This window comes from Phacochoerus africanus, chromosome 12 (assembly GCF_016906955.1).
Source record: "Phacochoerus africanus isolate WHEZ1 chromosome 12, ROS_Pafr_v1, whole genome shotgun sequence".
Classification (NCBI taxonomy): Eukaryota; Metazoa; Chordata; class Mammalia; order Artiodactyla; family Suidae; genus Phacochoerus; species Phacochoerus africanus.
Genome location: NC_062555.1, coordinates 56273752 through 56295527, shown reverse-complemented (window position 1 = coordinate 56295527; position 21776 = coordinate 56273752). Strand labels below are relative to the sequence as shown.

The 21776-nt window shown below is 46.2% G+C and overlaps 1 protein-coding gene and 1 long non-coding RNA gene across 14 annotated transcripts in view; both read left to right on the top strand.

The window, feature by feature from the left end:
* The window catches only part of KIAA1217 (KIAA1217 ortholog), a 460197-nt gene that overhangs the window by 182492 nt on the left and 255929 nt on the right, over positions 1–21776 (top strand). The gene's annotated exons all lie outside the window — the stretch shown is intronic.
* On the top strand, positions 3776–10262 carry LOC125112897 (uncharacterized). Its single transcript, XR_007131294.1, has 3 exons — positions 3776–4403; positions 8234–8371; positions 8884–10262. It is a non-coding gene; the product is annotated as an uncharacterized LOC125112897 (long non-coding RNA).

The window sequence follows — 21776 nt, the reverse complement described above, 5'->3', positions numbered from 1 at the left end:
CTGGGTCTAAGAGATGGGTTCCCTGGCCCCGTGTGCCTTGTTCAGGCATCTTTGGGCTGCGCTGATAACAAGCTGGCAGCAGAAGGGCTGGCGGTTGAGCTGCAGGGTGTTGGGTCCCTGGGGAATGACTGCAGAATAAGACAAGGTCATGTGCAGAAGAAGATGCTCATCACTGTCATGGAGAAGAGAGAAAGGTCCAGGGACCAAGGATTGTAAGGTTTGGACAGGGCAGAGTGAAGGAGGTGGAGTACCTGTAACTGTATTTAACCAGGACGAGCAGGAAGAGCTTTCTTCAAAGAGGGTGCAGGTGGTGCGAGGTCAGGAAATTCACAGTCACGCATTGGTGGCTTGATAAGGAAGGGGGATGCCTGGAGTTCCCGTTGTGGCGCAGTGGTTAACGAATTCGACTAGGAACCATGAGGTTGCAGGTTCAATCCCTAGCCTTGCTCAGTGGGTTAAGGATCCGGCGTTGCCGTGAGCTGTGGTGTAGGTCGCAGACGCAGCTCGGATCCCGCGTTGCTGTGGCTCTGGCGTAGGCCGGTGGCTACAGCTCTGATTCGACCCCTAGCCTGGGAACTTCCATATGCTGTAGGAAGCGGCCCTAGAAAAGGCAAAAAGACAAAAAAAAAAAAAAAAGAAAAAAGAAAAAAAGAAAAGGGAAGGGGGATGCCTTGGGTTCTGCCCCTTCCAGAATAGAGGGTTTAAGAACGTTGTGTTTTCTACCTGGTTTTCTAATGGCTTTTAAAACTTGGCCCTTGGAGTTCCCATTGTGGCTTGGCAGGTTAAGAACCCAACAAAGTGTCCATGAGGAGGTGGGTTTGATCCCTGGCCTCACTCAGTGGGTGAAGGATCCTGCGTTGCTGTGAGCTGTGGTGTGGGTCACAGATGCAGCTCAGATCCTGAGTGGCTGTGGCTGTGGCTGTGGGGTAGGATGGCAGCTGTAATTCTGATTCGACCCCTAGCCTGGGCACTCCCACATGCTGTGGGCAGGGCCCTAAAGAGCCAAAAAACAAACTTGGGCCTATGAGGAAATGCAGAGGAGGCTCTCGTGAGAACTGGCTGGCCAGAAGTGCCCAGGGTATTCTTGAGGGAGGATGGGGTGGCCTGGGTGGGGAGGGGGCCTTGGAACACGCTCCAGATTCCCCGAGGCTGATCAGCACCTGCACCAGCGGGGTTCTTGAGTCCCCCAAAGCAGCTCCAAGCCCCTTTGCCCGTCGAGTTACCACCACTAGTTAAGTCTTCTTTGTCTTGATCTGAGAGTCAAAACTAACTCAGAGCAGACCCTGACTCAGAGCCTGACTGAGAACACGGGAACTGAAAGATCCAAGCCACCTCCACGTGACCGATGAGGTCACGGAGGCCTGACAGCACAGGGGCCTTATTCAGGCTTAGAGCTCAGCCTTTCTGAGAGCTTTGTGAGGCTTTTGCCCAGCGTATGAGCCTTCCTGAGGAAGGGTGGAAGGATATGGATCAGGCAGGGTGGCTTCAGAGTCCCAGGGGGCTTGGGCACAAACCCCAGTGGCCCCCCTGGGCCCCAGCGTCGGGCTTTGTGCTGTGCCCTGGCCTGCCTCAGCCTCTGCCTCCTGACTCCTCCTCTTGCTCTTCCTTCAGTGGACCACACAGGGTACCAGCAGGAGCCGCATGGCAGTCCTGCCCAGGCAGCGCCCCTCCTCCAGCTCATGCATCTCTCTGTTGACAACTCCGGTGACAAATATTCTCTTTGCCACACGGTTTCTGTGAGGTGTTCTATGTATGCCACACAGATCCTGCATGGGGAAAGGAAAGTGCTCGTAGGTAAAAAAGGAGATTATCACATAGTTGATGTTTATTGTGTTATCCAAACCCCAAATGCATGTGCGCGCGCGCGCGCACACACACACACACACACACACACACACACACACACACACGATGGGACAGGTTATTTGAAATCCGGACTGGCTTTGAAAATCGGAGGCTAAGGATTATACTAAGTGGAAGGCGAATATAAAACGGCAGACAGGCAAGGATCTCTCAGTTCAGTCCCAAACAAGTTTTTCCTCCACTTGTCCCTAAATCTGTGCTCCTACGTGTAGAAAGGTACAGAGTTTTACCACCGCCTAGACTTCCTCTCATTGTTTAATCTGCTGTGCGGGGTTTGTTATGTTACACCCTTCCAGCTGCCCATTTACCTTTAGTTCATTTCTCCTGTCTCTCCATTTATCTTTAGTCCACACATAGGCCAGCCTATACCTATGTGGAGGGCTTCACGGTGAAATTTAGATCTAAGTAAAATAAAAGTAGTTGACCTGTGGAAGGGGAGAGAGAAGGCACATGTATGAAAGATCCAGGCTGAGAATGGGGACCTGTGGCTCGACTGCCGTCTGGTACAGAAGAAGGGCATTGTAGTGACTAAAACTTGCCCCAGGCCAGGTGCAAACAGCGCTCGGAAAAGTCCTGTCATCTGCGGGCTTGTGTTTTAATGAGCCCGTGGATGTCTTATCAGCGTTGTGTCATCACAAAGGTGATAGCTTTTTCCAGCAAGTGACTTTCCTCCCCAAGCCCAGGGCTCAGGGGCAGCTCTTCCAAGCCTCGTTCTAGCAGATGCTTGGGGCCCAGGGCGGGGGGGGGGGGGGGGGGGGGGGGCGGTGGGAGGGCAGTTAAGCTACTTCTGTGATGAGATTCCAGCTAGAGCCAGTCATCAGGGGATGGTGTTTGCAGGGGACTCTTTTTTTTTTTTTTTTTTTTTTAAGTAGCGTCATCTGTCTCTGTGTCTGTGAGCATTTCTTTCAGTAGGAAAATGAGAGCGCAGATTTTTCACAAATTAAACTTGGACCATCTCTCATGGTCTTTCCTCACTGAAAGCATGCTTGCCAAATTGCTTGGAATTACCCTAATAGGAACTTTGTCAAAATTCTTGGTGCTAAAAATGGGTCCTCCTTGGGGCTCCCTTCTGGAAAGTCCTGGAATCTGGAACCTCACTCTGTATTTCCCCCGCCCCCTCCATTCTCACTCCCTCCAGGAGGCTGAGCTCCCCTGAAGGTGCCAGACTCACAGGGTAGCCTGGGGGGACCCTTACCGGGGTCCCACCTCCAGCTGCCCTACAGAGGGGTCACTCCCAGGCACGATGGAGAATATGCCCTCAGTGCCCCCCACTCCTCTCACCCCTTCTCCCCCAGGTGGAGAAAGGGGGGTATGAGAGAAGCATTCAGCCTTCTCCTTTCTTCCCTGCCCCCAAGCACATCCCCCAACACACACACACACACACACACATACACACACACACACACACTCCAGGGTCAGGACTCTCTCTCCTGTGAAACTGGATTCTGAAGGGCCACACCTTTCCATCTGTGTTTTGGCTCAGTTGCTCAAACTCAGCTCAGGTGTCTGAATGCAGAATTTTCCCATGGCTTTCAAATTCCGTCCTGCAGCCGGGTCCCCTGCAGGAAACCGAGGGGCCTTCCTTGGGTTTGTTTTTCTCACCCTGTAAAGAAAACAGAAAGGGTCAGGCCTCGTCGGGAGGGCCTAAGTCGGAAGGAGAGATCTTTTGACTCAAAGCACCCTCACTGTAGAGCCGTAACCCTGGACTTCGCGTGCAAGCCGTGCCAGCTGGAGAAACGAAGACAGGCGTCGGTCCCCTAGGAAGGAGATGCAGAAACTCAGCAGCTATGCTTCGGGCGACATGGTTTCCTAGGTGTTCCTTAGAAGGGCTCTCTGCAAGTGGGTAGGAGCCTCTGACGGGGGGGGGCGGGGGGGGGGGGGGAGGCATGAAGAAAAACAAACTATTCATCATATTCCTTCCTGCCACAATCAACATTACACCACGGAAAGGCCGAAGCATATTTTTAAAAGCTAATGTTGAGATGGAACACAGTCCCCTGACAGCTTTACCTCGACTATAGCCTCTTCTCTAGACTTGGTAGAAATTGTCACCCACTGGACTGTTGTCCCTTTTAGCTCACCTCCCCTGTTCTGTCTGTGACCAGAGGTGTCCACTCTTTTACCTAAGCCTGCGGGGCAGTTGTGAGGAGAAGTGAAATTACAATAGATTCACGGCATTGGAGGTAGAGGCTCAAGATCCCTCTTCCTGAAAGAGACCTCGTTACCCAGCTGTATGACGAGGTCACGGGTCAGTCTGTCTGTTCTTGGTGGTGGTTCTCGATGCCCCAGAGACCGACATCAAGACCTCTCTGCCCCTGTACGTGTGTCACCCCCCACGTGACTGTGTGTGGCTATAAAAGTTTATCTCCTAAGCTGGTCGTATGACACCTGCCTTCCAGCTAGTCCTCTAGATGTGCATTTATTCTGCAAATAGCAGATCTCCCGCGCTCCGGAGGTGTTTCTGTTGTGTCTCTGGGAAATGGGCCCTGAGTTCCAGTTCTGTACCAGGATTCGTGAGCACTTCTTTCCCTGGCTGCGAGGTGGCGGGTGGGTGATGGGGGTGGGGGGTGCATGAGAGGGGAGCCCTTTTCCTGCGCTGTCGGTGGAGAGGCTGTGTTGTTGGTGATGGGCTTCCTGGGCTGTGTGCTGGAGTGAGAAGAAGCAGCTCCTGGGGAGGGGGGGTCTGTCTCAGGAGGGGGTGTGGGGAGGGGAGCGGACTCTACCTGTGAAGAGGGATGGGGTGGGGCTGGGGTGCAGGTTGGGAGTGCAGTATAGGCCTGGATATCTGTATTCCTGAGGACAGATTGGAAGCAGTGGACAGTTGGGGAGAGTTGCGGGGCCTGCTGCCATGCACGTTGCTTGGAAAGGACATTTATCTGAGCTAAGCCATGGGAAACATCTAAATTTAGAGACTGTAGTTCTTTCCAGCCCCTGAGCCAAGACACAGTAGACCAAATGGGTTTGGACGTTGAAAATCTAGTTTTTGACCTACAAGGATTCAGGTTCACAGGAGAATGGAGCTCCTCGAGGCTTGGGTGCACATGTGAAAAAAAATGGACATGCGAGGACCACTGCACTGTATGGGATCCATATGGCAGTGCTCGGGTGTAGTTATCGCCGAGGATTCAGGGAGAAAAAGGCGACCCATGACGAGGAAGCAGGGTTGTTCCTGACAAGAAGGCTGCTGGTGATGTGTTTGTCGTCTCCCAAGTTTAAGAACGATGCTCTGAGGAGGATGCAGACATCATTTCAAGTGTTCAGAGGGCCACACAAGGGAAAAAAGACTTTAAGTTAAAGTATTGAGGGACCCGTTGGCTGAGTCGTCGTGACAAAAGATCGGCCTCTGTTATCAGTTAGGACTCCTTCTGTTTTAGAGGCTGGATGATTATCTGTCTCAAAGAATAAACACTCGTGGGGGTCTCACCGTAAGGGGCTCTGGAAAGTGGGAGTTCTCCCTGTGGGGGTCCTTAAAGATGAAATACCTTCTCGAAGCCCTCGTGGGTAACTTTATGGTGGACGAGGACCAAGGTCCACTCTCCCGTGAAGCGCTCTCCAGAGGCAGGCCCTTCTGTCTGTCTCAGCACCTCCTTGAGCCAAAGTCACCCATTCAGCCTTCCTGCTTCTCCACCCCAGGCATTTGTGCTGCGTGAGTGTGTCACCCAGAGCCTGGCACACTCACACTCAGGCAGCTTCCCTCTCTCTGCCTCCTCCCCCCTCCCCGCCCTTCTTCCTCTTCCTTCTCTCTCTCTCCCCTTCACTGTGTGTGTGTGTGTGTGTGTGTGTGCGTGTCCACGGACTATTTGCATCTCTTTAAGCATTTTCCAGTGGTGCTTCCTTAATAACGATTCCCTGCTACTCCCTTTAGTTGGTGGCTAAGGCAAGTGTCTGCCTGAAAGTGGCTTAGAACTGAAAAGATGCAAAATGCTAGGCCACGTGGGGGGAAGAAAAAAGGCTTGCAAAGAAAGGTGTGAAGTCCACCCACTGTGCTTAACTCTTGTGGGAAATGCTTCCACACCACGTGGCCGCATCGTCGCCCGCCTGGATCTCAGCCCACTGCAGGAGAGCGGGAACGGTGTCTTTAATGTCTTACGGAAGGGGTCCTGGGCTCTCCAAGGCCACAACTCGCTTCTCCTCCCATCGCTTCTCCCAACACTGACTCATCTTGGCTCTCAAAAAGCATTGAAATCTCTCAAAACCTTGTTTTCCAGCCAAAAATGAATTAGCTGTTTGTGTTCCATGTGTACCTGGACGACTGACCCCTAAGCATTTAGTTTTGAGAGTTGAGGAGCTGTTTTGTTCTGAGATGTATTCTTTCTGTCAGGCCTGACCCAATTGAGTGGAGTTAGGTTTGCAATTCTCTGGAGAGCCTCTAACATTGTTTATGATGAAAGTCATTTTTTTAAATCTATTGAAGAATAGGTTTGGGGGGAGCATTTAAAGTTGTGTAGGGTAATCACAGACTCAGTGGTAGATACCAGTCGTGCCCCTCAAACCCATACAAAGTACCAAGTGATTTTCCTTTCTCTGCTCCAAGGCAAGCAGGCTCAGTAAAACGCATATAATAAAAGTCAGAATTGATTGAGTCAGGCAGCTTGGAAATCAGTCTTTCTCTATTTCTGTTATATTTTCGAGATATAGAGAGGGACTGGGGAAAGATGCCTTTTAAAAGGATCCGCTACCAGAGTTCCCTTGCGGCAAGATCCCTTGTGTTAAGGATCCAGCATTGTCACTGCTGTGGCTCAGGTTTGATCCCTGGCCCTGGGACCGTCCACATGCCATGATCCTGGCAAATCAATCAATCAATCAGTCAATCAATCTTCTAGTGAGCATATTCCCAAGTGGTAGTTTGGGAAAGGGTGGGCAAGATGGAACAAAAGCAGACAGGTTCTGATTTTATCTGGGTGACACAGTTGTGTAAGGAGACAGAAGGTAAAGTTTGTGGTAATGTATTGCACACGTATTACCAGCTCTAGCGGTTTTTTTAAAAGGAGAAAAAGACAGGCCTATAAGGAACATGCCAGGAAATCACTGAACTGTAGGTGATAACACGCTTCCTTACTTTCCTTCCAAGATTTGTTTCAGAGGCTAGCTAGGAGAAGGACCAGTCCTGCAAAAACAACACAGGGGATTTATAAAGAACAGGGGAAGGAACTCTCTGGCACAACATTGATTATCAGCAAAGTTTGTCTTCATTTAATCTGAACTTACTATGGCGTTGGGCTTGATATTTCAAAGACAATGGCCATGGCCGCCATCATTTATCTGGACTTGAAGACTGCCTATCTTTGGCAGGAAGTCATGCTTCAGTTGGTCTCACCCCTGGTTTCAGATCCACCCCCATTCGCTCAGGTCAAATAACCATCATCTTGAGGATGCCAGTGTGTGCGAGCGTGCTCCTTTAGAAGATGGTACAACATCTTTTGCAACTGACGACACTGTGACTTTCGCCCTCATATTCATTCCCACTCCTTAATCCCTCAACGGCATGCGCTCTCCCATGTCCCGCCTTCCTCTTCACTTTCTTTCCTAAGCGCTTGTCTTCATCCCAACTCAGTGCCTGAACAAAGACTCTTCTTTCCTGAAGCAGCTCAATGGGAAGAGTAGAGGGTGAAGAGACACTGGCCACCCTCCCGTCGCTGTCTCCCATCCTGACGCCTTCGTGTTACTTGTCTTCATGTGAAGATTCTTCCCTTTTGTACTCCATTCATTGACTAAAACGACTGAGTATCTGTTTTGTACTGGGCACTGTGTTTGGCAATGGTCAGACCTCAGTGAGCAAGATGGACAAAACTTCCCTCTTGTTAGTGGGGAAGAAAACATTAAATAATTATAAAGATAGGGAGTATTTTTAAAAAGATAAAAAATGTCAAATGAGGGACTAACAAAGTCCCATGGGTGGGATTGAACAGGCAAGGAACTCTGAATAAGCAGAGCTGAAAAAGAAATCAAAGACCTCCAAAGCTTCTTTAAAAGAGAGGAAGAGAAAAAACAAGAACAAAAGAACAAAAGATGTGCTTTTTTTTTTTTTGTCTTTTTGTCTCTTTAGGGCCACACCCATGGCATATGGAGGTTCCCAAGCTAAGCGTTGAATTGGAGCTGTAGCTCCTGGCCTACATCACAGCCACAGCAACGTGGGATCCGAGTCTGCAACCTACACCACAACTCACGGCAACACCGGATCCTTAACTCACTGATCGAGGCCAAGGATCGAACCCACGTCATCATGAATGCTAGTTGGGTTTGCATTGAACCACAACAGGAACTCCAAGATGTGGTTTTTTTTTTTTGCACGGAACCCTGGAGGCTATGTTATATTCAGTTCCGGATATGTGCATCTGTGAAGACTGATTATTTTTTATTGGTTTTCCAGATACTTCGTCTTTTCTCATTCTCAGATAACACTACTTTTGACCATTGTGCTGCTCAACAACAGTGCCCCTGGAACTAGATGATAGGAATCTTTACCCCCCCCCCCAAATAAAAATTGGCAGTGTGCCCTTGTGATCATGTGAGTATTTGCAATTGGAAGTGAAAAGTTTGGGGTAGAAATTGTCAGCTTTGATTGCCATGAGATTTAGTTATTTATAACTTGTTTTCCCTCTTCTTCAGAAATAGATGAAATAAGATTTCATCAAGTATCCAGTAAGAGCCAGGAATTCATGTAGCTGAGGGAAACGTAAAGATTAATAAAGATGATTTGTGTGCTCAAGGAAGGTCAGGCTGGTGACAGACTCTCATATCTTTAGAACCGGTAGAATAAATCTTCTGTTAGGAGTCTGAGTCAGGCATTATCAGAACCCAGAGGAGGACAGAGTTCTCCCCAGGTGAGGGAACCTGGAAGGACTTCAGAGAGAAGGATGTATTTGAATTGATCTTAAAAGAATGATAGACTGCTAATGCAGCTAACCAGGCTTTTCTAAAGAGTCAAATCATTTTTGTAGTTAGGGCTTAATAGGAGTAATAATGCTCTAAAAGGGGAAAAAGCACCCACTGAAGCAAACCTGTTCTCTTTTCACGTAGGTGTCATACTTGGCATATGTTGGTCTAGAAACAACTTGATGATTTGCTCACTGCTGCAGACTCTGCCCAACATCACACAGCAAACGGAGTCTTGAAATTTGAGTGTGGGTTGAATGTTCATAAATAAATTGCGTTTCCCTTTATCTTACATTTAATTAAAGAGGTGATGTGCTTTCTGATTACCCTGTATTTGGCAGGGGTAGCTATTCCTTTAACTCTGTTTTCCTGCCCTATAGCTTCCTTCTCCAGTAGTTAATCACCAGCATCCTTAGACTAACACTAAGTTACTAGAGGGTGATGCGGTTTAAAAAAAAAAAAAAAAAAAAAGTCAGTGAGCAGGAAAGGATTATGGCACAAATCATTTGCTCCCTAGTTCCTTTGGATAGAAAGGTCAGTTTTCTCACTTTGAGTTTTCATAAAACTGGGCAAATTAACAGTCCCCCCTGTCCAATATGTCAACAACCTGTTATATTTGAAATTACTCTTTAAAATGAGGTGTAAAACTGCACTACACTTCCTCCCTGTCAGTTAATTGACTTGCTACCCTCCTGCCAAGATGTGTCCATTTTAAAAATGATTGCTTTAAATATTCATCGAAAAGCATATAGCAAATTATACTCTGGCAGAGACACAAAGGCTAATATTTGGAGCTGAGCGCTCATTCACTCAGGGTTTATCACACTGAAGGCAGAACGAGTGCAGCTGGTTTTCTCTCAGAGAAATGTTTCCTTGGGCAAAGAGTTGTTGGTCTTAGTTCTGTGTGGTCCCCCACTATACACATTGTGGCGATATGTTTACATAAAGCAGTAGTCATCATGGGGCCCCCTCAGCAATATCAGCGTATCACATGATCCCCTCACCTGAAGACTGGGTTGGGTGAGGCCCCAGGCTATAGAAAATCCTAACTAAGTCTCAATTCTGCGGTTATAAGAGACCGCGAGGGGGTCCCTGGTCTCTTCCCAGCATGTCACCCTCTGCCGAAGGCTCACGCCTAAACAGCGCAAGTAGGAAACACTCTCTCCCCACCCGATCCCCCCAACTGCAGGAGAGAGCCGTGGGTGATGACACCAAAACCCAGGTCAGGTTGCTGAGTTCCGGGGCCAGGTCATCCCAAATCACTGTTTCCCTAACTTTAGAAGGAGGGGGTTGGCCGTGGATGCATTCTTAATACATTCTTTGATTTCCAAAGGAGAACAACGAGTTTTCATCATCTCTCTTAGTAAGTCTTTCACATCTTGAAATGATGATGCTGGACCAGTACTCAAGATTGTTGTTGAGGAGTTCCCATTGTGGTGCAGCGGAAACAAATCCGACTAGGAACCACGAGGTGTCGGGTTCGATCCCTGGCCTCGCTCAGTGGGTTAAGGATCCGGTGTTGCCGGGAGCTGTGGTAATGGTCGCAGATGAGGCTCGGAGCTGGCATTGCTGTGGTTGTGGTGTAGGCTGGTGGCTACAGCTCCAATTAGACCCCTAGCCTGGGAACCTCCACATACCTCGGGTGCAGCCCTAGAAAAGACAAAAAAAAAAAGATTGTTGCTGATGTGAAGAGTTAGTTTGACCACTGAGCAATGTCCCTTCCAGCTTCGTGACATTTGCATGAATTCTGTCCTAGGCTCACGCCCACACCCTTAAGAGGCTCTGATGATGTTGTTTTTTTGTTACAGGTAAGATGTTAGATAAAATACTTACAAACCACCCCTTCGTCTTTATAAAGCAATTCATGTGCATATACACTGCTGAAATATAGCACACTGTATTCAATTACATTAAGTATGACATCTTTGTTTTTTTCATCTTTTTGCCAGTTAGCAAGCATTAACAATAAAGTCGATGAGTTCAGCTACTCCGTGGTGGTAGAGTGTAGCTTGGATTTCTTCTTCCCATTTTTTTTTGTTTGTTTTGTTTGCTTTTTTTTTTTTTTTTTTTGGCTGCACTCATGGCATTTAGAAGTTTCAAGCCAGGGATCAAACCCATGTCACAGCAGGTACCTGAGTCACAGCAGTGACAACAGTGGATCCTTAATCCTCTGAGCCATCAGGGAACTCCTGAATTTCTTCTTTTTGATGATACTCAAGGGTAATCCTGGCATGCCCCCTCTCGTTTCCATTGTAAAGGAATATTTCTTTGGACTACAAACCACAACATATAGTTCTCTGTTTATTCTGCTGAAGGGAAATGGGTGAGATTGACAGAGTTCTATGGGAATTATAGGGTTTTCAAATCATTGTGGAGAAAATTACTGAGGTTCAGTGTCGATGGAAAAAGCATATTCTTAATTTGCCTGTCATTTTTTTTAATTGGTACTTTGGTTCTACTTTCAAAGCACGTTGGAAGCTTTCTTTTCCAATTTGGCGTCAACATTATTTTTTTTAAATGCCATTTCATTTTAGGATTACTTTATATTTCGATTGACATAAAACATACCATTTTGAAGGGAAAAATATTAACACATTTTTAGGTAAGGAACTCAGTTAAATTGAGCTCTGTAATCACATTCCTAGGAATGCAGTTTAGTGGTTATAGATATTGAGAAAACCTCACAGTATAACCAACAAGCTTATCTGAATCCTGGTTGAGATTCCAGATCGTAAGTGCTAATTTCAGTCCTAACAACCATTTCACTAGTGAACACTGACCTTTTACCAAAAGATTAAAGAAAAGGGATCATGCAGTTGTACACACATAGGCCCTTTTAACAAATTTTTCCTCTGTGCATAGCTCATTCTAACAATACGTATATTTCTTGACCTCCCTCCCTCAACCTCTTCATATGGAAATCATTTCATAAAAATATGAGCTGGGAGTTCCTGCTGTGGCGCAACAATGAGTTGTTGCTGCAGCTGGGGTGTAGGTTGCAGCTGCTGCTTGGATTTGCCCGGGCCTGGGAACATGCCTTGGATGTGGTCGGAAAAAAAAACATGGCCTGGCCACATACAAGATAAAATAGCACTCATTATCAGGTTCATGTAGAATCCTTCTCCTTTGTAGGCTGGTCACAAGAAGCACAGGGAAATTAAAGCCTGTGGAGGTACTCAGAAGAGCAGGCAGGATGGTGGGAGAGGCTCTGGGCTGGGCGGTCATTTCTCCACTCTCACTCATATGTCAAGCAGCAATGACGTGAGAAGGTCCCTCAGGCCTCCTTCTCCCTTCTCTCTGCATGATCAGGGTCCCACTGCTGTAACAAATGGCAGTGTGTTGATGCAGTAAAATTAGATAAGAAGGACTCATCAGGAAAATCACCACTTAAGGATGGCAGTGAGGCTCACTGCAGACACTGGCTAGTGACAGGAACCCCAACTGGGAAGCAAGAGGGCTCTGCTCTAGCCGTGTCCTTTTTATAACTCCATGCATGACCTTGGTCACTTAATTTCTTTGGCCTCGGTAAATCTCATCTATTGGAAAAAAGTGTTCTAGCTGCACCGATGATGAAATGACGCCTGAAGTTTCTTTCGACTCTGAAAGTCCTTGAAGGAGGGACAATTGAGAAGCATTTAGATTCCTGGAAGTCACATTCCTAGAAGCCCTACCTTCACTAAGCCACTCTGTCATTGTTGAGGATAAAATACAGAGGTTGCTTGTCAAATTCAAGTCAAATAGAATGTACATACACAAAATTTAGCCACCCTTAGTCAACTTAAGATAGCTGTTAAAATAGTAACAGATTTATTTAATAATTGTCTGAAAGGTTTTACTTAAATTTCTTTCAAGGTAACCATTAACAGCCATGATGGCATTTTGGCAGAGATCTGTTTCCACGTACTCTTTAATAATCCCTGTGAAATAAATCATGTTGAAGGGATTTTTTTTTCTCCTGATGAGTTATTTGCTTGAAGGAAAAATTCTTAAATGCGTGCTAGAATAAAGTGTCTTTTGAAAAGTCTTAATGAAAAGAGCAAACATGAGGATAACTTCCACCCCAGTTCTTTTTCTGGGATCCAGGCTCTGAAAATGAGGTCTCTGACAGTGAGAAGAATGTCAGGGGACTCCTACTCCACACCCTTCTGCCCCTTAGACAGCTGGCCCCTTGACTATTCATGGAGAGTAGCCTTTGGGAAGGAAAAAAAAGCATTAAAAACTAGTTCATTTTCCACAAGTTATCATAGCCACAATAAATATATGAGAGAGAAGACGGCCTTTTCCATGTGAAATACCTCTTCCCTTTGCCCAGTTCATAAGAGAGAGTAAGAACTATGTTTAGAGACTGATAGAGTTTCCCGTGGTTACTATCAAGAGATCAGACTCATATTAACTTTCGCTCAAAAGGGGAACAGGGAAGAACATTTGAAAAATAAACATTAAATTAAATATTATTCTCTCATTCATTCCTCTTTCTGTAGAGATGTTCTTGGAGTGTCCATGTTCAGCCTTAACAGTCTTCATTGAAGCAAAAAATACCCTTGCTACTCTCATGTCACAGTTATTTTTCATTTCCCCCTTTTGGAATACATGAGGCAAATGACGTGGCAGACTCTCTCACATCCAGCTCACTGTCCCAACACAGTGAGGATCCCTCAGAGAGGAGGTCTTTTGCTTCCTTTTATGTGCCACTGTCCCCCACCACATCCTTCATTAGAATCCTAGGTTATCCCATGGTCAATCCCCTTTTCCCATCTCAATTCGAGAATATGGATAATACTGTCAAACATAAACATTGAAGGGCCGGAGCCCAACTAGACCAGACATTTAGTTCAGTGAAATTTTCCAGTACAATACCAAGCAAAAATATATACCTTAAACCAACAAAAAAACAACAGAAATCTCATAGATAATAAGGTAATGTTTTCTGTTTCACATCCTACCAGGTCATTCTAACAGCACACATTTATATGAACTTATTTTATCCTAATTACTGGAAACATTGGAGTCAGGGGAAGACCTGAGGTGACTGATACTTATTTTCAGATTGGTCCAGTACTATTTGATACTTTGGGGGAATAATGGGTGTTTTCTAGGACCTAGTGATAAGGAAATTCAATTCTTGCTTACTTTACAGAACTTGGATATAGGAGTTCCTATTGTGGCTCAGTGGGTTAAGAATCTCATATAGTGTACTTGAAGATGTGGGTTGGATCCCTGGCCTTGTTCAGTGGGTTAAGGATCTGGCGTTGCTATGAGCTGTGGTGTAGGTGGCAGATGCTGCTCGGATCCTGTGTTACTGTGGCTGTGGCGTAGGCCGGCAGCTGTAGCTCCCATTCGACTCCTAGCCCTGGAATCTCCATATGCCTCTGATGTGGCCCTGAAAAAGCAAAATAAAATAAAAAATAAATTAAAAGTTGGATATAGATGTGACATAGCGGTACCCAAATCAGATGACAGTGGTTCCAACTGTGCTAAATAACTTAGTCTGCATTAAGAGGATTTGTCTGTCTTCATTCTTTTTTTTTTTGTCTTTTTTTGCTATTTCTTTGGGCCACTCTCACGGCATATGGAGGTTCCCAGGCTAGGGGTCGAATAGGAGCTGTAGTCACCGGCCTACGCCAGAGCCACAGCAACGCAGGATCCGAGCCGTGTCTGCAACCTACACCACAGCTCACGGCAACGCCGGATCGTTAACCCACTGAGCAAGGGCAGGGACCGAACCCGAAACCTCATGGTTCCTAGTCGGATTCGTTAACCACTGCGCCACGATGGGAACTCCTGTCTGTCTTCATTCTAACAACCAAGTTATTGAAACTGAGCTTTCCATTAAAAATAAGTCCTGAAGAGCAGGGGCAGTGTGGTGGCAGCTGCATAATCCCTCTGTTCCTGAGTGGAGGCAGTGGCCTAGCATTTCATATTGCTTGAGTTAAAGATCAGCTTTGCAAAGAGAGCACATACTAGTCTTAGTTCGCAGAATGGATAAGATTAGATTTGAGGAGTTCCCGTCGTGGCGCAGTGGTTAACGAATCCGACTAGGAACCATGAGGTTGCGGGTTCGGTCCCTGCCCTTGCTCAGTGGGTTAAGGATCCGGCGTTGCCGTGAGCTGTGGTGTAGGTTGCAGACGCAGCTCGGATCCTGCATTGCTGTGGCTCTGGCATAGGCCGGTGGCTACAGCTCCGATTGGACCCCTAGCCTGGGAACCTCCATATGACGAGGGAGCGGCCCAAAGAAATAGCGAAAAGACAAAAAAAAAAAAAAAAGATTAGATTTGAAGTTTTGAAGTCTTCCCTCTCCAATGAGTACGAATAGATACTTGTGAAATCCTCATTTGGAGGAAGCCTGTTTTGCAGGCAGTTAAGATGTGTAACCTTTTTTTAAGGTGAAAATATACATTATGTTTAGCACTGTACTTCATGCCTCAGGGAAGCTTATCTAAGGCATATAGACATATTTGGTCCATAAAGCACATCACAGCCTTCTTGCACTAAGGAATTCAAGACAGCACTTCAGCACACTTGGGGCCCATTCTAAATAGTGAAATCACACACACGAACACACACACAAACACAAAGAGCAAAAATTGTGGCACTATGTAGCCTGGAAAAAGGTCACTTTTTAAAAGTATGAGCTGAGGAGTTCCCGTTGTGGCGCAGTGGAAACAAATCTGACTAGGAACCAGCAGGTTGTGGGTTCAATCCCTGGCCCCAGTGGGTTAAAGATTCTGTGCTGCCGTGAGCTGTGATATAGGTCTCAGACCCGTCTCGGATCTGACGTTGCTGTGGCTCTGGTGTAGGTCTGCAGCTGTAGCTCTGATTTGACCCCTAGCCTGGGAACCTCCATATGCCTCAGGTGTGGCCCAAAAGAGCAAAATAAATAAATAAATAAATAAATATCATATAATTTTGTCAATTATACTTCAATGAAAAAAACTTTTTTTGATCAAGAGGAAAAAAATGCAAGTGAACTTGATGCTGCTGGCTTGGTTGACTCTAGCATCAGTGTACCTGGTTGTTAATAGAATTTTCCAAAGTAGAGTTTGGTCACTATTATGGCTACAGGAATCCCGGCCATCACTTCTGCCTTCTCCGAGTCTTTGACAGATACTCTTCTCTAAACTGTCCTCCTAGATCCCACCCTCCAGTGAACTTGGCAGCATTGTCCTGAACACAGGAGGAAAGGCAGGCTGCCTCCCCAGCCCCGGCCATTTCTCTTTCTGCCCAGGCCTGCTCAGAATATGGACGAGGAGGGGAATTTAATTTGTAAATTCAACAACAGCTTGAGCACTGTTGATTTTGCTGCCTCTTTAGCAAAAGTGTCATTGAATTGGGCTGCAAGGTCATTGGAATAATGCTCTTTCCCTTCAGATCATTTTATGTGTTATTCTAATAATAGTACAAATGGTGTTAGATGCCTTTTGCTGACCCTCCATCTTCCTGATGTCATTAAAGAGAATGCACAAACGCAAAAGGATTATGTGGCATTTCAGCTCTGATGTCCACTGAAAAAGGAAGATCTTTCAGAAATGTACAAGCCAAAACAACTTATGATTTCATCTAGTCTTTTTTTTTAGGGCCGCATCTGTGGCATATGGAGGTTCCCAGGCTAGGGGTTGAATCGGAGCTGCAGCTGCTGGCCTACGCCACAGCCACAGCAATGCAGGATCCTTGCCCCACTGAGCGAGGCCCAGAATGGAACCCACGTCCTCGTGGATGCTAGTTGGGTTTGCTTCTGCTGTGCCACAACAGGAGCTCCGATCCCATCTAGTTCTGCCTGGTTTGAGGGTGTCCTTTCCTATTCCTGAGGTTGCTGCTAAATCCTGTGTCTCTCTCTGGGTGTGAATTTTGCAAAAACTTTCAAATCAGTAGTCAAATGTTTTATCCACTTACAGTCCCACCCCTGGTTTTGAAGATGAGCGATTGATTCTTGCTTTGCTCAAACCAGGTCTTAGCTCTGACATGACGAAGAGGTGGCAACTTTGCAAATCCAGGCTATGTCAGTTACTGAGCCTGGATTTGTTACTTCCAGAGAACGGCTTTTTCTGGATTGCTGAACTGGATTCCAATAATCTAGATGTTTCTGAGGGAAGCCCTGGAGTGGTTCCCACACGCAGTGGGAAGGAGGGCTGTGGCAGGTCGTCCTTCTAGATCAAAGCCTCATGTTCCAATTGGGAGAGATGCTGCCCTGGGTGGCTTCTGAATAGAAGGTCAGGAGTCTGCCTGCTGGTCTGTGTTTCATCTCTGATGCCCCCTCACCTGAAGTGGACTAGAGCCAGCCAGCACCCAGGTCTTGAGCTCAGGGTGCCCCCGTAAAACAAATGTGTGCTGGCTTTGCTTTGTGATGCCTGCAGATGGCAAAGCCATGATTTGTGCCTTTTGTCCTGTGGAGGCGTGGTCTTGGCAGCCCCAGGGAGGGGTCAGGATGCTTTAAAGCATGGTGACACCTTAGGCTGGGTGTGAAAACCGCGAGGAGAAGCAGGCCCTGCTGAACCACTTTGAGAAGGGCCATCGACACTGTGGAAAAGCATATTCAAGGGATTTCCCCTAGTGGCTCAGTGGAAACGAATCCGACTAGTAACTATGACGTTGCGGGTTCTATCCCTGGCCTCACCCAGTGGGTTAAGGATCCGCCATTGCCCTGAGCTGGGGTATAGGTTGCAGACGCGGCTCAGATCCTGTGTGGCTGTGGTGTAGGCCGGCAGCTATAGCTCCAATTCGACCCCTAGCCTGGGAACTTCCACATGCATGCAGCCCTATAAAGCAAAAAGCAAAAAAAAAAAAAAAAAGAAAGAAAGAAAGAAAGAAAAGCACATTCAAGCCACAGTGGGAGTGCAAAGGGTCAACCCAAGCACGGGCTTCTGGCACGTCTTCATTTTTGAAGGACCATCCGGTGGAAGGTGGGTTAAGTTACTCTGTGAGGCCGACACCTAGCCCTCTGACCATTGTGCACCGGCTCCAGGGAGAGGCCATGTTTGCAGGGAGATAAGCAGGACTTTTTGAAGCTATACAGACCGGGTTTTCAATGCACATTCCAGCTGTGTGAACTCGAGAAAGCTGTTTAATTCCACCGGCCTTCATCTGTAAAATGTCCAAAAATAATGTGGAGCTTGCAGAGTTGTGTGTCTAGCCGAAGCCTCTGGCACATTGCAGCCACACAGTGGGCACTGGGTGAGTGGCGGTCGCTTCTACTGAGTCTCATTCACTCGTTCTCTCAGTGTTTACGTGCTGACTTGGGTCTCTCTGTTCTGTGGGGCATTGGAGAGACAGAAGGCGTAAGAATGGTAGGGTAATCTGGTGGGGACACCTAATAAACAGGTAGTTCAAATACACCATGACGTGTTCTGTGATAAAAGAAGAAACTGGTGGGAGTTCCTGTTGTACCTCGGTGGGTTGAGAACCCGACATATCATCCAACCAGAAAAGTTGCCTCCTCTCTTGGAGACGTTTTTGCATTTTACAGCTAGTGCTTGGTTCCAATAGTCATAAGTTTACCGTATGGGTAAACAGAAAGGTTAGGGAATTTTCTACATTTTTCCCCTTGGTTAGCTAATAATAGCAAAGGCAAAACTATATTTTAATAAAGCACATTTGAACAAGTGTAGAAAAATGGTGAGGAGGACTTTCTAGAGCGTCTAGGAAAGTAAGACATTCCTGAGAGAAGTTATTTACCTAGATCAAGGCCCAGTGATGGCAAAACGGATGTCTCATTGCTGAAAGGCTTTGCAATTAAACGTTGTTCTTGAGGGAGCTATGAAATTTCTCTCTCTGGGTGTAGGATTTGAACCCTCCCAGCCGTGCCTCACTTGCCTCTCGTACTTTGCAAATAAAATAGAATGAAAAGTTCAATTCTGCAGGTAAATACACTCTTTTGTAATTGTGTAAGCGTTCCCTTCAATAACACGGAGGATAGTTTAATTTAAATCCTGGAAGCTCTCCAGGTTTGCAGAAAAGGTGCAGAAATTGAAATTAACATTTGCGAGAGTTCCCTTGCGGCCCAGCCGGTGAAGGAGCTGGCATTGTCACTGCAGCAGCTTAGGTTGTTGCATGTGGCGTGGGTTTGATCCCTGGCCCAGGAATTTCCACATGCTGCATGTATGCAAAAAAAATAAATAAATAAGTAACGTTTGGGATGCTTGGCATTTGTATTCTACTATTAGTCTTGTAAAGATTTCTTATACAATTAGTAATAAGGATAAGTGTTCTGTGTGCATCTAAGACCCCTGAGCCTTCATTGGTGTCCAGCTTAGCACTTCAGAGTCCATGCTGTGGTCCAGGTCAGGAAAGGCTATACACCAAAACCATGCAAAAGGCACACTGGGAAAGCGATGTTCTGTCTTGGAAAAACATAACTCTTATTATCTCCAAATCACATTTCTGTTTGAGGTACCTTCCTTTAAGTAGTTTCTGCAGAGAAAATTGGTACAGAGTTAATGACCTAGATCTTATGGAAAGCTACGAATATTAAACGAATAGGTGTCCAACACACACTTTAATTTCTCAGCAAGGTAACTCCTATAACACAAAGGGGCTTAACATCTGGCTAGTTTGCAGTCGGTGTGTTGGTTCTACAATCAGAGGTTAACAGGTTGGAGATGAGGGAGTCCTCATTGATGTGTGAGATTCGGGTGACTAAGAGGCCAGGCCAGGTCTTTCTTGAGCCTTGGGTAACTTTAGGCTCCCTCCCGTGGAATCTTAAGTTGTTTCAGGCACCTTCTTGGGCTTCTCTAAAGAAATTGCTGCCCATTCATTATATGTGATTCCCAAATTATGTCTGTTTGGGCAAAATATTGAAATTGGGCAAAATATTGAAATACTGTGGACTTTTCTGAAGGCCTTTCCTTGCTGAGCACCTGCCTATCAGGTGGACTCAAGATTTACATTTCAACCTTCCTCATGCTCTGCCATCAAGTGTACCTTCTCATGCAACATCCCTTCTCTCCCCATCCATCCAGCCCAACATAATATGCGTTTCAGAGGGAATGATTCCAAACCCAAGATTCAGGAGTTCCCGCCATGGTTGAGGGGAAACAAATCTGTCTAGCATCCATGGGGACATAGGTTCGATCCCTGACCTCACTCAGTGGGTTAAGGATCCAGCGTTGCCATGAGCTATGGGGTAGGTCGCAGACATGGCTCGGATCTGGTGTTGCTGTTGCTGTGGCTGTGGCATAGGCTGACAGCTGTAGCTAGAGTTAGACCCCTAGCCTGGGAACCTCTGTATGCCGCAGGTTCGGCCCTAAAAAGACAAAAACAAACAAACAAACCAAGCCCAAGATTCAGTTGTGTTAGGGAGGGCGTCACTGAGTCTTGTAGGACTGACATTGATGCTGATTAAAGATTTTTTTTTATTCTGGGTAAAAAAATTAGAAAAATATGAAAAAATATTCCATCATAAGCCTACCTTCCAGAAGTAATCCCTGTTCACATTTTTGCTTATAATTTTCAGTGTTTTGTCTATGCAAGAGTATTTTTAGATAAAATAGCATCTTTTGATGCACTCGAATCCTTTAAATTTGTTCAACACTTCATAAGCATATTCTCAAGTCATCAAAATGAGGAATATAAATGAACTCACTTCCTCTTTTTTTTTGTCTTTCGTCTTTTGTCCTTTTAGGGCCGCACCCACAGTGTATGGAGGTTCCAGGGATCTAATCGAAGCTACAGCTGCCAGCCTCCGCCACAGCCACAGCAATGCCAGATCTGAGCCGTGTCTGTGACCTACACCACAGCTCACAGCAACTCCAGATCTTTAACCCACTGAGAGAGGCCAGGGATCAAACCCGAAACATCATGGTTCCTAGTCGGATTTGTTTCTGCTGCGGCCAAGATGGGAACTCTTTAACTCACCATCCTCTTAAAAATGAAAATCCATCTACTTCAGCTCTCCCATCTCCTTTTTCTGTTTGTTTTGTTTCGTTTTGTTTGTTTTGTTTTACAGCCACACCCACAGCATATGGAAGTTCATAGGCTAGGAGGTGAATCAGAGTTGCAGCTGCCGGCCTATGGCCTACACCACAGCCACAATAATACCAACGCTGGACTGAGCTGCATCTGCGACCTACATCACAGCTTGTGGCAACGCCAGATCCTTAACCCACTGAGTGAGGCCAAGGATCGAACCGCATCCTCAGAGAGACAACATCGGGCCCTTAATCCACTGAGCTACAACAGGAGCTCCTCTGATCCCTTTGCTCTTGTTCAGCAAGTCCCATCTTTAGAGACTGTCTTTAAGCAGTAAATATAAAATTAGCTTTCATAACACCCTTAGAAATAATTCTAATTCTTCTATTTTACTTATACCAAAGATGTCAGGTTAACTATGTGATGGGCAACTCGAGTCCATTATTTCTTGCATTCAGTTGGAGAAAACCCCAGCTGGATGTGTAGCATGTCCTAACTGTTAACGTCTCCATCAGAAAGCATTAATGAATCACATATTTACACAGTATCCCAGGATCAATAGGAAAACTATGCTGCATAACCACTGCCTGCAAGGACTTACTATTGTAAGCAAATGAGCTTCTGGTTTTATTTCTTCAAACCTAGCCTTGGCATAACTGGAGCTATTATATCCCCGGGCTCCATCACAGTAGGTGGCGGCTGGCTAATGTCAATCACCCTTGCCATGAGGCATGTTCCAGAACACCAGAATGGAACCAAAGCACATTGGTTTTTGAGTCCACTAATTACAACCGCCTGATATTCTTTGTGAAATGAATTGGGCGTTAATCACCACCATACTTTAGAACATCATGCTAGGGAGAAATGTGTCTCCATCAAGTGGCCACCCATCTCTTTGTTTTTGAATAAAAAAGCGATTGAAGATTGCTCACTGTGAAGGCAGCACTAATGAAGAGGTGAGACAGTTGAGTCCGCTGGGGCTGGACTGAAAACAATGAGGATGATTTGAGATAGGAGAGTTGGGTTTAGGGAGCTATGCTTTCTTCTTCTGCTCCTTTATATCTGTGTTTTATAGATGTGTCCAAAAAAAGAAAAAGATTTGCAGAATCCATCTTATACCCTAGTAGCATCCTTGA